The following is a 15,259-nucleotide window of genomic DNA, read 5'->3' as shown; positions in this document are numbered from 1 at the left end:
ACTGAAAATTATATGTGAGGAACAGACCCAAAGTCAATATGCCTAGACAGAAGAGTATGTGAAAAGAAATTATGTATAACCAGGTTTTAAATATAGGTTGGAGTTAGGTTGTGAAGGATTTTAGATACTAAAAGAATCTGTATTTGTTTCTGGAGGTAATAGGGAGCCACTGGAGTTGATTGAGCAGGAGACTGACATGATCAGAACTGCACTTTATAATTATCATTTTGGCAGCTATGTGGAGGATGGATTGGGGAGAAGAGAGATTTGAAGTTGTATGACCAATTAAAAGATTATTGCAATAATCTAGTCAAGAGATTAATTAGGATGGTAGTTATATAAATAGAGAAAAGAGTTAAGAGAAACATAATGATTTGGCCATGATCATGTAGGTAGCAAGGAACAAAACTCAGATTTAAACCCAGGTTCTCTGGCTAAATCCAGGGCTCTTCCCTCTTCTTTAAGAAATAGGAGATGGGATGGGAGATTTGTAGCCTGAAGTAAAAGACAAAGGATCAGAGCAGTACGAGTCCTAGGAACAGGTGAGCAGTGAATGTGTTCTGACATCTTTCAATGACTCCATCTTTTCTGGGCACTACTCTCCAGTGGCCCAAGAAAATATTTCTCTTGATTCCCCCTACCTAAAGAATACAAGAATATAGAGAGAGGAGGGCTCCTTTAAGGAGCAAACTTGAAAGTTCACCTGACTCTTGGAGTTTGTAAAAGTTGCACCAATGCATCCCATCCCCACCTCCAGAGCACCACAGGGCTGGATCAAGGCACAGGCATTCTGGGAATAGGTCTGAAGCTGCTCTGAATCACTTCTTCCTGATCCAACCTCCTAACCCTCCCTGATGCCACAGTCAGGGAGAGTTCAGCCCCATCTCTTCTCGGGTCTTACTTAGGGTGTTCTTTTGCTCAGCCTTCCCCTGGATCTTACCTTGATCTAACCCCTGCCCCCCTCCTAACATCTCCTTCCCAGGATACCTCCTTCCAAGTTCACCAAAGGCTGGCTAGCAAGGCTTGAGTCTTTGCCACCTCTCTAGTGCTGAGACATTGTGTGAGCATGTGTGTGTTTTAGATCATACTTGTGATTCTCTTTGTGTGGGGAACTCCATGTTAGTAACTAACTCCACAACTGTTCTTTAATTTACACTCTTAGAGAGGTTCCTGAGGACATTGAGGTTAAGTGACTTGCCCAGGGTCACACAGCCAGCATGTGTTAGAGGCAAGACTTAGACACAGGTCATCCTGAATCTGAGATTAGTTCTTTCTTCATTCCATTCTTCTGCCTCTCAATAGACCTAGTTAATGTCTACAAAAGCAGGGAATTTTTCTTTTTTTTCTTTTGCCATCAGGCCTGCAAACACTGTTGGGTTCACAAGAAATATCCCAGAATCTCCTTTGAGCCACCAGCTCAAGTTAACTAATAGTTACCTATTTAGCCGACTATTTTTTTTTTCAAATTTTAAATTAGGTTTTTTTTTTTGAGGAACAGGCATTTAATTTTTTTCCTCCTACCTCATGCTCCTCCCACACTAAGAAGGAAAGGAGAAAAAACAAAATCTTTGTAATAAACACAACCAAGAAAAACAAATTCCCTCAGTGACCATGTCCAAAAACATATGTCTTCTGTATATTTAAATCCATCAACCCTCCATGTCAGGAGGAGGGCAGCATGCTTTATCATCAGTCCTCTAGAAAGCCATCTGCTCTTTAAAGGCCTTCCTAGGGTCTGAGTTTTGGCTCCTCCCCAATAGCGTAACTGGCCCCAGGATGCCGAGTACCATTTGTAGAGTGACTGCACCATCTTGTGGCCATTTCCAGAAACTGCTCTTCCACAGGCATTACACCATTCCCACTGCTAAAGAGAAGGGAGACCCTTCCTTACCCCCAACCCCTTTCAGGGGAATTATCTTTCCAATGGAGAACACTAAACTGACAAATCCAACCTTATCTCCTCTGGCTATTGGCTTTCCCCATATCCCCTATATTGTGGTGTTTTCTGGAGAGGGCATCCCACCCCCACACCATGAAACCCAATTATCCAAAGCTGGTTCAGACTAACTTGGCATTCTCTGGCCCTCATTCCCTCAGGTTTATCCACTTCCCCCACTTCCTCTACCTCCGACTCAAAACCATGCTTCTTCCCATTCCCCAGAAATGCATCACTCTTATAAAGCTTGAAATACTTGAACACAGCTATCACATTTCTTCTTGGTTTTCTCTTTACTCGGTTAAGTATTCTTAGTTCCTTTCATTAGTTCTGGATGGTGTGCTCTCCAGTTCCCCCTCACCACTTTGGTTGTCCACATCCTTATTAAAAAGTAGGATCCAGAACTAAACACCATATTCTAGATTCACTCAGACCAGATCTTTGTGCTTTTACTAAGACAACTTCACATGACATTCACTTTTTTTGTCTACTACATCACAATGTTGATAACTATTGAGCTTACAATCCACACTAAAACCCGCAGGTCTTTTTCAGTAATTCTAAATGTAAGATTCCTACTCCTGGATTATGTACCTCTTTTGATATAACCTTCAATCACATTAGGCATTTGGTTGCCATATCACACTGGTGGCTCAAACTGAGTTTTCAGTCTGAGGAAAATCTCTTTTTTTCAGATGAACTGCTATCTACCCATACTTTCCCATTGTGTACTTACACAGTTGGTTTTTGAACCCATGTATAAGACTTTACATTTATCTCTATTAGATTTACTCTTATTAAATTCAGCCAGTTAAGATCTTTTTAGATCCTGAGCCTGTCATCTAATGCGTTAGCTATTAAAAGATAAAAGTTCACAGTGGAATCACTTGTGCCAAGAATTTCAAAACTACATCTTCCCAGTTTTGTTTCACCTACAATTTGACAAAGAAATCATTGTTGTCAGAATTACATTTTCAAGTTCTCACATTCTCTTTAAGCTCATGCCGTCTTACCTGTCTTTTCTCTGAAGTCTGCTCTCCCAAAGGTTGGGATGGGTGTTGGACTCTGCCAACCTTGTTAGAAGGTAATACAATGCAGTGATGGTCTGAGTTAGTTAGGAAGCCCACACTTTGATATGTTAGCTTTGTAAGAGAATGTGAGGGGAATAAGGTATAAAAATATTGGAAAGGTAGGAAGGGTTCAGGTTAGAAAGGTCTTTAGAAGTCAAACAGAGGACTTTGTTTGATCCTGGAAGTAATAGGGAGCCACTGACATTTTTTGACTAGGAGAATGACATGGTCAAATTTGTATTTAAATATCACTTTCACAGCTAAGCAGAAGGTATACTAGCATGGGGAGAGACACTTAAGTCAGGGAAATCAACTAGCAGGTTATGACAATAGTTTAGGCATGAGGTAATGAGCGATAGAAGCAGGATGGTAGCAGTATCAGAGGAAATAAAGGTCATAAAATTTCAAAGGTATAAATAGCATGACTTGACAACTAATTGGATATAGGAAGTAAGAAAGAGTGAGGAGTCAAGGGTGATACAAAGGTTGCAAGCCTGGGTGACTAGGATGGTGGCACCCTCCCAGTCATAGGAAGTTAGGAAGAGTGAAAGGTTTCAGAGAGAAAAGTAATTCAACTTTAGATATGTTGAGTTGGAGATGTCCATAGGATATTCAGTTTAAAATGCCCCATAGGCGGTTAGAGATGCAAAACTAGATGTCAGCTTGGGGCTGGACAAATAGATTTGAGAAACATTAACACAGAGATGATCACTGAATCCATGGGAATTGATAAGATCACTGAGTAAAATAGTATAGTTGGAGAATAGTAGAGGGCCCAGGACAGAGTGTTGGGGGATATCCATGTTTAGCAGGCAAGGAGACTGAAGAGCGGTCCAACAGTTAGGAGGAGAACCAGGAGAGAAGCAGGTAATGAAAACCTAGAGAGGAGAGAATGCCAAGGAGAAGAGGGGGATCAACAGTGTCAAAGGCTGCTGAGAGGTCAAGAAAGATGAGCATTGAGAAGAGGCCAATTTTGTCAATTAAAATATCATTGGTAATTTTGGAGAGAACAGTTTCAGTTGAATGATGGAGTCGGAAATTGGACTAAAGAGACTTAAGAAGAGAGCAAGAAGAAAGTGGAGTTACCTATTACAGATGACCTTCTCAAGGAGTTTTGCCATGAAAGGGAGGAGAGGTAGAGAATGAGAGCTAGCAGGGATGGACAGATCAAGGGAGGGTTTTTTTGAGGATGGGGAAGATATGGGTATGTTTGTAGGCAGTAGGGAAGGAGACAGCAGACAGATTGGAGATTAGAATAATAGAGAAAGCAATCTAGGGAAGATGGGATGGAATGAAATGAAAAGCAGAGGAATTTGCCTTGGCAAGGAGCAGAGCCACTTCTTCATGCAAGGCAGCAAGGTAGTACAGTGGATCAAGTGCTGAACCTGGAGGCAGGTAAGGCCTGGGTTCAAATCCAGACTCAAATATTTGCTAGCTGTGTAGCTCTGGGCAAGTGCTTTAGACTCCATTTGCCTCAGTTTACTCTACTATAAAATGGGAATAATAATAGCACCCACCTCCCAAATGTTATGTTGTGAAGATAAAATGAGATGTTTGTAAAGTGTTTTGCATGCTTTTAAAGCACAATATAAATGCTAATTATTATTTTGTGAGACAGGGGTAAAGGAGGAGATATTAGCGGAAGGCTTCTGAGTGATATGAGATAAGGAAGAGAGGAAGAAAGCAACTCTTGGTGAATGGATTCGGTTTTGTTTGGGTTTTTTTTTTTCAGTGAAATGTGAGGCAAAGTTCTTAGCTGAAAGGTTAGGGGGAGGAGAAGTTATTGGAGGTTTGAGGAGGGATGAATAGTTTGGAAAAGTCATTTGGTGAGTGAATTGATTAAGGAGATGTAAAAGGATTGCCTTGTCCCAGTGAAGGTCCAGTTGAGATTATGTAATGTAAACACAGAACCATTCAACATGGTTTTCTCATTTGTAAAATGGGGATAGTAATAACTCCTGGGGCGGCTAGGTGGCTCAGTGAATAGAGCACCGGCCCTGGAGTCAGGAGGACCTGAGTTCAAATTCGGCCTCAGACACTTAACACTTATTAGCTGTGTGACCCTGGACAAGACACTTAAGCCCAATTGCCCTGCCTTCCCCCCTCCAAAAAGCAAAAATAAAAAACAAAACCTCCTACCTCCCATGTTTGCTGTGAATTTCAAATAAACTAATATATATAAAGAACTTTGCAAATCCTCAAGTGTTATATACATGTGAGATATTCCTGTTAAGAGAAATGAAGCTGCAAGGGCCGACCAGGGCTGTCCAAAAGGAAAACCACAAGGGGCATCTATCTCAGTTTTCCCAGACCCTTCATTCTGGCTTTCTCTTGCCTCCACCCAGACCTGGTTCTCAGACCACTTTGCCTCAGCTGTTTCTTGTCCTGGAAAGCCTAATCCATGGCCCCTTGCATAAGGACTGACTGCTCAGGTCTTTGGCAAAGAGCTCATTGAGTAATCTCTGCCATGTAAAGATACCTGCTATTTGACTGCTCCCCTTTACTTTGTGAGAAACAGTAAGAGTAAATCATCTCCATTTTTGGTTTACAGCTGTCCCCATTTGGACCCAGCTGCTGCAACCTTCCTTGAGAGTATTTTGTGATCCTGGACAGAGCACAGAGGGTCACAATATAACAACACATGTTGCAGTGGCTCTTTATGGTTTACAAAGTACTTTCCTCTCAACAAGACAATGTATACATACCTTAATATTACTTATCCACTGAACTTCAGAGAGGCGGTCACATATCTAAGAAACATTGAAGCTAGCATTTGAGCTCAAATCTTTTGACTTTAATGCCAGTTCTCTTATGGTTCGTCAGTTGGGGCCAGGAGCCCCAGGGCAGATGTCTCTGTATGCTTCTCCCTAAGTTTGTCTTCTTATTCCAATGGCTATGACAGTGGTCATCCAAGGGAGTCTAAGATAGCAGGAAATAAGGAAAAGGGGCAAACAGGTTATGAAGGGAACTTGAGGAGATTTTTACCACAAGGAATTCAGGAAGCTAAAATGTGATATGTAGAAGGTAATGATGGCCACTGATCATCCTGAGGAGACCACCAGCTTTTGTTCTTTACTGGGGCTTCCTGGAATCAGCACTTGTTAACTTGATAAAACAGAGAACAAAGCCCTATTGTCCAAAAATTCTCTCCACCCTGCATTTACTGAGTCTTGCAGCACTGGGAATTAATGGATGCATGTAGGAATGCATTCATGAATGAAAAAGAACTTAGTAAATGCTTTGTTGTTGTTCAGTCTTTTTGGTTGTGTCCTACTCTTCATGCCCCTGTTTGAGGTTTTCTTGGCAAAAATACTGCAGCGGTTTGCCATTTCCCTCTCCAACTCATTTTACAGATAAAGAAACTGAGGCAAAGGGGTTAAGTGACTTGCCCAGGGTCATATAGCTAGTAAATGTATGAGGCCAGATTTGAACTCAGGAAGATGAGTCTTTCTGACTCCAGACCCCACATGTTTTCCACTGTGCCACCTAGTTTCATTAGGATTGGGAATGATGAGGTAATATATTCTCTCCTCAACTCCTGTCTCTTAAAATCACTGGCTTCAAGACTGTGATGAATGAAAAATCCTGAGAGAGAGTTTCTGGGCAATTAATAATCAATGCATTAATTAGGCTAGCTGGCAATCAATAAATTGACGGTCAGCAGTTACTCTCTGTAACTGAAGACTCAAGGGAGGCTCTGAAACACCTTAAATGTGGTGTGTACCTTCTGACAGGAACTTCCCTGACAAGTGAAACTCAATCCTGATTGGTAGAAATTTAATGATGAGGTGAGCTAAAAGTCTTCAGCTACTCCTACTGAGAATGTGACTTGATCATGATACTCAGCTGCCTCCAGCAATCTGGACAAGGGAATCCATCTCCAGACAGACCATTCTGGCTGGTTTTCTCCTTCATCAGCTGGGTCACCCTAAATTCTAATGGAGGAGTATATGGATAGGGGCTACTCTAAACAGAAATTAGATCTCCTAGTTGGGTGGTGTCCCACCCAAGACTAAAGAGCATGTTTCTTGAGGACTAGGGGCAATCTCTTCAATTAGTCATGTCCTTCAGAGACTGATTTTAACAAGATCTGGGTCTTAAAGAGGTAATTGAGAAGCAAAACTTGGATCTCAATTTAATCATCAGTTGTTGATATAATAGTAAAATAATAATATCTCTCAAGACTCAGCTCAAATTCCTTCTATATGAGTCCTTTCCTGGTCTCCCCCAGCTGCTAGTGCCTTCCCCTATAAGGTGAAGCTTTGCCTCTTTTCTGAACATACTTGATTTTTATAAGTTGTCTCCTTTACTAAAATACAAACTTCCTGAGGACAAAGACTGTTTTCGCTTTTTTTTGTATCCCTACTGCCTCACATTGCTTGGAGTGGGGCATTTCAGCAGAGCAGCCCAGTTGTCCTTACGCATCTCTCTCTGTATATTTCAGTGTGTTTCACCTCTGTTGGGATCATCCTCCAAAGGTCTCACATTGGAAGCCATGCTACCAAGTAGTCCAAGGTCAAAATCACAGCCACAAATATAGGAAGCGATTATTTTGTGTCCCAAGGTCAGCTGATGGTGCCATCTTTGTCAGCACCTTCTGAACTCTTCTATTTCTTTCAGGAGATGTCTTTTTCAAATGTTAGGAATATAATAGTGGAAGCCCTGTTTTTCTATTTGTTTGTGCTAGGTCCTAGCAGCCCTGTTATATCTGAAAGACTGGTGCCCTCCTCAGACCTACTCTTTGCAACTACTGCTTTTTGTCCCTACAAGTGAACTTCCCACCTTTAAAAAGATGATCTCTTATTTTGTTTCTTTTTGGTTTTACATCATACTCATTTCCAAGTCTATCCCTCCCTGGTTCTATATTCAAAGAGATATTAAGGTTGTTTAGTTCAGTTTCTTGTGATTCTTTCCATTTACATTGTTCTAATCATTATGTGTGTGGTTTTCCTGGTGTTGTTTATTTAACTTTTGCATCAGTTCATACGTTTTTCTATTCTTCTCCTAATTCTTCATATTCATTATTTCTTATGGCACAGGAATATTACATTACATTAATGTATTAACATTTGTTAACCATTTCCCAATCGAAGGGCATGTATATTATCCCCCTAATTCTTTGGAGCTAGAAATATTTTAGTATATATGGGTCCTCTCTATCTTTGGGGTAGTATGCCTAGCAGTGGGATCTCTGGGTCACAGGTATGAATACTTCCATCTCTTTTTTTCTTTTAGCATAATTTCAAATTGTTTTCCAGAACAGTTGGATCAATTCAGTTGCTTTTCAATTGTTTCTGACTCTTCATTACCCCACTTGGGGTTTTCTTGGCAAAGATACTAGAGTAGTTTGCAATTTCCCTCTCCAGCTCATTTTGCAGATGAAGAAACTGAGGCAAACAGGGTTATTAAGTGACTTGCTCAGGGTCACACAACTAATAAGTATCTGATGCCCAATTTGAACTCATAAAAATGAATCTTCCTGACTTCTGGTCTGAGATCCTATCATCTGTGCCACCTAGCTGCCGAATGGTTTCATCTACAGTGTATTAGTATGCCAGTCTTCCTGAAGCTTCTCCAACACCGTTTTCATCTTTTTCTGACTTTTCAAGTTTTCTGGATATGAGAAGAAACTTCAGAATTCTTTTGATTTTCATCACTCTTATCTGGAGCAATATTTCATATGGTTTATAGTTTTTATTTCTTTTGAGGACTGCTTATTCATATCCTTTGACCACTAGGGAACAGATAATGGTTTCATATATTTGTGTTAATTCTTTAGTTATCTTGGATATTAGATGCTTACCCGAGATAGTTGATACAAAGATTCCCCCCCGCCCAAGCTTTCTACTTTTAAAAAAATTGTTTTAGCTAGGAATGAGCCAAGAAAAAGAGGATCAATTCAATTATAAATAAAGACTTCAAAAGACTCATCCAACCTCTTGGCAGAGAACTGATGATCTAAAGGTGTAGAATGAGACATAGACTTTCATACCTGATGCCCCGCCTTTTATCTCACTAGGTGGGAAAGCCTTAGTGGAGGAAGTAAGTTTGTGAAGAATAAGGCTGTTATTGTTAAGTTCCTTAATGATCTCTCTTATGGATACATGGTTGGGAAGAACTGAAAGCCAAAGGATAAGAAAGGTCAGTCTGGTCTGTCTGAGACCCTTTGACCCCATTTGGAGATTGTTGGAAGAAAAAGCATGAGCCCTTTCTCAAGGCCTTGGTCAGCTGTCCCACACATGCACTAGTGTTGCTTTAGGCAGATGACCAAATGAATCCTTTGTGCTAGACATTGGTGCTAGCCTGGAAGTCTTGGGAGCAGTTTTATACCAAGACAGAGGTTATCACCAGAAACAACTATTGCTTTTGCCAGGAGAGAATCCACTGATGAGGAGGTTGATTAAATACCATGCATAAAATGGAGTTCTTGGTTTTGAAAGGCACTGATAGGTTTCAAATGTAGATGGGACTGTTAACAAAACTGACAATCCACTGATTCTCCTCTAGTGACAAACTGCTTCTTGGCTGGTATATTATCCATATTAAGACCTTTAATGGTGTAAATGGTGTGAACCCCTAGGCTCTGCCCTGTCTTCCTCTCTCCTCTCCTCTTCACACTTTCTCACTTGATGACCTTCCCATTTTCTATGCAGATGACTCGGAGATTTAGTCAATCTTGGTCTCTCTCCTGAACTCATCCTGCATCTCTAGCTGCCTATTAGATATTTTGACTCTGACGTTCTATAGGTATCCCAAACTCCAAGTGTCCAAAATAGAATTCATGATCTTTCCCCCAAAACCCACCACCCTTCTCACCCTCCCTGTTTTCACTGAGGGCACTGCATGTTTTCAACTTTAGCATTATTTTGACTCCTCACTTTCCTTCTCTCTACATATCTAATTAGCTAGAAACTTAATTTTATCTCCACACCAGCCCTCATATCTATCCCCTTCTCCCATGGACACAACCCTAGCCCAGAACTTATCATTTCTCACCTACCCTCCTAGGTGTTGCTGCCCTGTTGCAATCCATCCTCCAGATGACTGTCAAAGTGATTTTTTCTAAAGCACATGTCTGCCCATATCAATCATGTACTCAATAAACTCCACTGGTTCCCTATTGACCTTAGGATCTAATATAAATGTCTCTGTAAAAGCTCTTCACTGCTTGATCCCTCCTAATGGTAATCAATCAACAAAGTACAATAGGTATTAAGGAATTTTCCTGTAAAATCATCATAATGAGCAGACAAGCCTTGCCCCAGACTTCATTCTTTCCTCCTTTGCTATGGTCTATGAGAAAGAGATAGCCCTTCTTATACTGAACCCCTCTAGATATTCCCTTGGCCCCATATCCTCCACTCTCCTGTCTACTGGTCCCTTCCTCACTTCCTACAAACACAGGCAGACCACTTCCATCCTGAAACTTCTAATGTGACACTGACATTCCCTCAAGCTTTTGTACTATACTGATTCTTCCTTTTACATACATACTCCTAGGAAAAACTGTCCATGTTCATTGCCTTAAATTCCTTTACTCCTCCATACAGACACACATATGTTTCACTTCTGATTTTCAACTAGATTGGGGGAAACTTGGGAGGAAAGGAATCCTAGAAGGGTATTAGGTCCATCCCTGGGTAAGAGACCCAAGGAAGAGTTAGTAAATAAGCATTTAATAAGCACCTACTATTTGCCAAAACTCTTCTAACCACTTCAGATAAAAGAAAGTCAAGAGATGGTCCCTGCCCTTAAGGAGCTTACAATCTAATGAGGGAAGACCACATACAAAAGAAAGGGAGGGGGAGTTGAAAAGGAGAGGGAGGATAGGGAGGCTAGGTGACGAAGTGAATAGAACACTGGCCTTGGAGGACCTGAGTTCAAATCCAGACATTTAACACAAAAACTAGCTGTGTGACCTTGGGTAAGTCACATAACCCCAACTGCCCTCCAAAAAGAAAAGAAAAAAAAGGAGAGAGAGTGTACCAGATAGAGGGGATATGATAGTAAAATATAGAGGAGTACAGATCTGTGGAAAATGAAGAGATGCCTGGCCTAGACACCTTCCTTACATACAGGTTCTGTGAGGAGTTCCTTCATTCAAAAGGAGGGATGGGCCCTCAAGGACAGAGGGTACTGGGGAGGTGTGAGTTCCAGGGCCATAGTAATCTTGCACCATGGTCAGTTTCCTGGGACATGATGGAGAGGTTCAGATGACTGTAGTTGGATGGGAAATAAAGAGATAGCTAACCTGGGCACCCTCCTTAAATGGGAAAGCTAGAAGCAGTGGCACTAAAGATGCAGGGTTGGAATCAGCTGTTATGATTCTAACACCCTACAGAATCAGCCTCCCAGGCTAATGTATCCAGGTAATGTATTCAGTCTGATTTCGAGCAAATACATACCCAGGCCCCTCCATGTCACTCCATCTCATCCCTGCTTTTCCAGTTCATAAGAAGAACAAATGACTCCCAGGGAAATTTAGTTAATATTTTATAATATTCACTTTAGAGGAGGGGATTCTTAATCATTTTTGTGTCATGGACCCGTTTGTCATCTGACAAAACCCATACAGCCTTTCTCAGAATGTTTTTTAAAACTATAAAATGAAATACAATAGGGGCAGCCAGGTAGCACAGCGAGTAAGAGCACCGGCTCCAGTGTCGGGATGACCTGGATCAAATCTGGGCTCAGATACTCAGCACCACACCCAGAAATAATAACTGGCCGTGTAACCTTGAGCAAGTTACTTAACCCCGATTGCTTTAAAAAAAAAATGAACTACAATTATAAAGGAAACAAATTATAGTGAATTACAGTTATCAAAAGATTTAAAAAGACACACCTACAAATTCATGGATTCCCACCTAGGAGCCCCTGACTTAGGACAAGTAATTATGACAGAAGCAAACATCCTAAAATGAACCTCAAGGGTTTTGGTTATTAATCCACTTAAGGCCCAGTTAGCTTCCTGACATTTTGATTCTGTCCCCCTTGACATTTGTATTGGTTGCTTAGCAATGCCCATCCTATCTCAGGAGAGGATGAGAGTCTACATAACAGGGGTGGGGCAACAAAGGGGGTCGAAAACAAGCTCTGGGAACAGCAAATGTGAACTGTGTCTGGTCACAGGTCCCACTCCAGGACTAGTTGACAATAGGCTGCCTGCTCTTTGACTGATCAGAAATAAAAGGCCATGGAGCTTTTCTTGTTGGTGGCCACTAGATGGCGCACCATCCAGCCAAATGGAAATGGTTTACAAGCCCTCACAGGGCGCCAGCCACAGGCTATCATCACCCAAGGCCTTACTCTTTCTAATGAAGTCATAGGATCATAGAATTTAGAGCTGGAAAGGCCCTAGAGATCATGTAGCCCAGCTTTCTAATCATAGAGGGAAGCAAACTGAGGCACAGAGAGAGGAAGTGCCTGGCCCAGAGTCAGTGGTAGAAGTGGAGTTCAAAATTTGGGTGACTTTGGCTGATTCACTCAAGATTTCTTGTCATCTATAAAATGAGGCATTTGGATTGAATGGCATCTAAGGCTCCTCCCAGATTTAAATCTATGAGTCCAGGTTCTCTGAAACCAAATTCAGTGTCATTTTCCACTGTAGCCAGGGTGTGAGGCCAGTTTCTCTCTAAATGCAGGAAGTTGCCCTGCCAGAGGTATCTCCTAGACACAAGGAACACTGGGCCTCTCCCTACTGGCTGGCCTGCCCTCCCAAATGCCACCAACTCACCCCATGGTGGCCCCTAACACCATCTGCCTATTTGTTTTGCCTTCTAATACCACCTGCTGGTTAACTAGCCTGACAATCCACCCACTCAGCAGGGCTTTCTGCTATCATACAGGGACCAGGAGCATGCTAGTAAATGTTTAACAACAGATTCTCCACAAGACACTCTTTTAAGTCTCATCTGCAGTATTAACATTTTCTCTAATACTTTCTTAAATCTAGACAATCAACAAAACAATCAATCAAGCCTTGATTCGTAGTGTTTGCTGATTTCCAAGGTATAAATGCTCACACTGAAAATTAAGTCTTCAATCTGCTCTCACCAGCCAGTTCAAGCGAGCTCCAGCATGCAGAGACAGGGACTTTACTAGATGTCTTGACCCATCTTACTACCCTCTAAGTCCCTCCTGGCAGAGAAGGCCGGAACTCAACTATAAAAATGGGGAAGAGAATTAAAAACACAGGCTCCAAAGAGTTATTAAAATGAACCAATTCATGCTCTCTTTTTTAACCTCACAGGATCATATAGGGTTGGATTAGATGAATTCTAAGATTCCTTTCAGCTCTAAATTCTCTTATTTTGCAATCTGTTGAAATAGTCCCTCTCCTCACCCAATCCTCCAATCCTTCACCCATGAACAGGCTTCGTTATTTCAGCTTCTCAGGCTAATGGTCTATAGCAGCGGCGTCAAACATGAAGCCTCTGGGCTGCATGCAGCCCAAACCAGACTAAAATGTAATATTTAACAAAATATAAATAATATTACATTCAAAAACTAAGTCAATATGAGGCCCATAGGAATCCTTATTATGGATTAGTGATCCCCATTTTAATTTAAGCTCGATACCACTGATCTACAGACATGATAATCCCACTGTGCTCTTATCAGAACACTTCTGGATTGCTATTTTTAATTCTAGGTGCAGCATTCTGGGAAAAAATATTAAGCACATTAAACACATCTGGAAAAGGGTAACAGATTGGTGAAGGATGACTAGACCAAGTCACAAAAGTATTAGTTGAAAAAATTGGGGATGTTTAGCCTGAAAAAAAAATGTTATCCATGGCCCTATGGGTCACCCATAAGGGGCCTCAGCTCTGGGTTCAAGCAGGCTGAATTCAGTCCTGTGAGGAGGCTAATCTCACTGAGAAGGGATTAGGCTTTTCTCATAGTCTGCCTCATTATGCCCTTTCCCCAGGGTTCTGGGGAAAATATCTAAAACAAAGCTTAGCTCTGGCTCATATCTAGGGTCACCTCTAAAAGAAATTAATGAGATTACTTTTTTTTTTTTTTCTTAAGCAATCGAGGTTGAGTAACTTGCTCAAGGTTACATGGCCAGTTATTTCTGGGTGTGGTGCTGAGTGCCTGAGCCCGAGATTCGATCTCCAGGTCGTCCCAACACTAGAGCCCATACTCTTACTCGCTGAACCACCTGGCCGCCCCTAAGCAATTGGGGTTAAGTAACTTGCTCAAGGTTACACGGCCACTAATGAGATTACTTCTAAAAAAAGACTACAAAGTAGATATTGGGTAGGGGACAACTATTTGTTTTCTACCACAAAAATGTAAAATACAAAAAACCCATAAGCACCCATTATCAAATATTTAAAATATAAAATAATAATCCAAGACTCATGTTATACTCTTCCAGAGGTAAAGACAACTTAGTCAGCATGCTGAAGAAGGCTGTTTCACATTCCCTTGTACCTGTACTGTCTGAGCAATTCACTAAGTGCACGCCAGCAAGGCATGGTTGGGCTTTCTTAGTCTTTTAAGCAGCAGTGTCCCCCCATAGCATCACAGTCACAGGGAGCAGCTCATGAAGGACAGTTGACACTGACTCAGAACCCCAGGAGATTTCACCCTCACAAGATAACTGCTAAGGCTGGATAGATCCATTTTTCAGGGTTGCCATTTGATGGGTGACCTGTACACAGAGGAAAAAAAAAAACATGAACAAGAAGAAGCAGCCAAGGACTTGAGGCCCAATCTCAGGCTTACCTGAGCAAGAACATGGTCTTGCTGCCATGGTGGAAGGAGGGGAGATTAATTCCTTCCCTTGCTGAAAGTCCAAAGAAGAGCTGTCAGAATAGCAAGTCATATACTCAAAAGGAAACAGGAGCTTTTCTCCTTATTCTCTTTTAAAATCTATTGTGTGGACAGATCTTCCTGGTTCAACCCCTAGTCACTAGGACCAAAGGACCAATCAAGATCTGATGTTCACCCTCATCCTCTAGGGGCTAGAACAATTTTCTCACCGGAAAGATGAATTCACACTTAGCCTCATGGGAAATGCTCTAATTCAACCCCCTCTACAATCTCCCTCAAATGTCTCCCCCCAAAATAATTTAGGTTGTTAACATATTTCCATATCTCCAATTCTGGAAAGTTCTCTGAGGACTAGAGAGTTCAAATATTTTCCTTTAATATAGCCTCAATAAAGTCCATGTGGCAAAGTTCTTGAATACTGTGCAGAGTCTATTCAGCATGATTCTTAGAAATTACCAAAATTTAAAAT

The 15,259-nt window shown here is 41.4% G+C and overlaps 1 long non-coding RNA gene across 2 annotated transcripts in view; it reads right to left on the bottom strand.

Moving 5' to 3' along the window:
* Positions 1-14,943, bottom strand: part of LOC138149289 (uncharacterized) — a 20,636-nt gene extending 5,693 nt beyond the window's left edge. For both annotated transcript variants that reach the window (XR_011165276.1, XR_011165277.1), the window contains exons 1-2: positions 14,743-14,943; positions 5,712-5,925 (exon numbers count right to left, since the gene is read on the bottom strand). This is a non-coding gene — a long non-coding RNA (uncharacterized lncRNA). The remainder of the gene's footprint in view (positions 1-5,711; positions 5,926-14,742) is intronic.
* Between the last annotated feature and the right edge of the window lie 316 nt (positions 14,944-15,259).

The sequence above is a fragment of the Petaurus breviceps genome, unplaced genomic scaffold (assembly GCF_028583685.1).
Source record: "Petaurus breviceps papuanus isolate PSGF00001 unplaced genomic scaffold, PetGlider_PUasm1.0 90845, whole genome shotgun sequence".
Taxonomy (NCBI): Eukaryota; Metazoa; Chordata; class Mammalia; order Diprotodontia; family Petauridae; genus Petaurus; species Petaurus breviceps.
This window is presented reverse-complemented; position numbering and strand designations above follow the sequence as displayed.